The sequence below is a fragment of the Microtus ochrogaster genome, chromosome 10 (genome assembly GCF_000317375.1).
Source record: "Microtus ochrogaster isolate Prairie Vole_2 chromosome 10, MicOch1.0, whole genome shotgun sequence".
NCBI lineage: Eukaryota > Metazoa > Chordata > Mammalia > Rodentia > Cricetidae > Microtus > Microtus ochrogaster.
Window position 1 is genome coordinate 52,640,270 of NC_022016.1, and position 2,285 is coordinate 52,642,554.

Below are 2,285 nucleotides of genomic sequence, written 5' to 3' on the forward strand. Positions count from 1 at the left end.
AAAAAAAAAAAAAGAAACAAACAAAATTTAGTCTGGTCATTCTGAAAGACTCATCCATTTACAGCACTGTATGTGTGTTCATTCACAGCACCGAACCATATGAATTGATTATATCCGAACTATTCAGATTTATTTTGGGAGGTATAGTCACACTTTTAACATTAATATCCAGTGCTGTGATTATGATTCAGTTGTGTCTTATGAACACTTAGAAGTAGAGAGAGGGCTAAGGAGTATAGATAAAGCTTGCAAGCATGTGCAAAACTTTGAGTTCAATCTCCAATACCACAAAAAAGGAAAAATAGAGGAACAGAGAATAAGCAAATGATACATAACTGGGTAAGGTAGCATACGGTCTAGGAGGGTGGAAATCTCACAGCCTGTGTCAACCAGCATTGTCTTTAAAAATGAACTGGGGCTGGAGAGATGGCTTAGCACCTGCTCCTTGCAGACAACTGGAATTTGATTACTAGCACATATGTCAAATTGCTCACAACTGGTTGTAATTCCAATTCTAGGGGATCTTCCAGTATCCTCTTTTGAACTCCGTGGGCACTTGCATGCATGTACACAGACAGACATTTAAAATAAAATGAAAACTTAACAGTGACAGGAGGAGGGGTTGTAAAGATGGCTCAGAGGTTAAGAGCACTGACCGCTCTTCCAGAGGACCCAAGTTCAATTCCTATTACAACCATCTGTAGTTCCATTTAATTATTTTGTATGGGTATGCATGGTTGGGTTTGGAGTGTGTACATTGTTAGGCTTCTTCCTCTATTTATTCTCCATCTTTGTTTTTCGAGACAGGGTTTCTCTGTGTAGTTTTGGAGCTTATCCTGGAAATCACTCTGTACACCAAGCTGGCTTCGAATTCACAGAGATCCTGTCTCTGTTTCCTGAGTGCTGGGATTATTTATAAGCATGCGCCGCCACTATTGGACCTCCATCTTATTTTTTTGAGACTGCATTTCTCACTGAACCTGGAGTTTACTGCCTGGCTAGTGAGAACTCTGATCTGTTTGTCTCTAGGGCTGTTGGGGTGTATCACCTTGACTGGCTTTGTACATGAGTCTCGGAATCTGAATTCAGTTTTCCATGCTCATACAGAAAACACTCATCTAGTTTTGGAAAGAATACTTTTTTAAGTTTTAGTTTTTGTTCTTTTGAGACAGTTTCCTTGTGTAGTCTTGACTATCCTAGAACTAGCTCTTGTAGACCAGGCTGGCCTCGAACTCACAGAGATCTGCCTGCCTCTGCCTCCCGAGTGCTGGGATGAAAGGTGTGCGCCACCACCTCCCAGCCTGCCTCTCCTCTTGGGATTTAAAGACTGGGATTAAAGGCATGTGCTGCCACCACCTAGCCACCCAGCCGGTATTTTTAAAGAAGAAAAGATATTAAAGTACAGACAGCCGGGCGGTGGTGGCGCACGCCTTTAACCCCAGCACTTGGGAGGCAGAGGCAGGAGGATCTCTGTGAGTTTGAGGCCAGCCTGATCTACAAAGGGACTTCCAGGACAGGCTCGAAAGCTACAGAGAAACCCTGTTTCAACCCGCCCCCCCCAAAAAAAAAAAACAAATAAAGTAGAGACAGGTGTGGTGGGCCAAACCACTTAACCCCAGTGTTTAGGAGGCCAAAGCAAAGGTATTTTTAGATTTCATAGAGTAAATGAATACTGCCACCTTGTGGCTTTCAAGGTATTCCTGTGAGCAAATTTTTAATTTTGTAATGCTTTGTTTTGTAGTACTGGGTATTGAATTCAGGGCCTTGTGGGTGCTAGACAAGCTCTCTACGTCAGCCAAATCTCCCTTTCTGTAATCAGATTGAAAGTAAGGAGGGGGGGCTGAAGTGGTTTGAATAGAGGTATGGATGTTACTTGTAGTTATTTAAGCAAAAGACTAGAGGTTGAGGCTTAGAAATTTTTTTTATAGTTACTTACTTTTAAAAAATTGCCTTTAGCCAGGTGATGGTTGCGCACACCTTTAATCCCAGCAGTTTGGAGGCAGAGACAGGCAGATCTTTGTGAGTTTAAGGCCAACTTGGTCTACAGAGTGAGTTTCAGGACAGGCTTCAAAGCTACAGAGAAACCCTATCTGGAAAAAAATAAAACAAAACAAAAATGGAAAAAAAACCACAAAAATTACCTTTACATATTAGAGAAGGGAGTTTGAGATATCGGTAAGAGGACACATAATTACAGATGGATTAAAGGTGTAGCAGGTCTTTCTCTGCACTGCCAGCTCCCAAGTAATGACACAGAGACTTATTAAGTACGAAAGCTTGGCCTT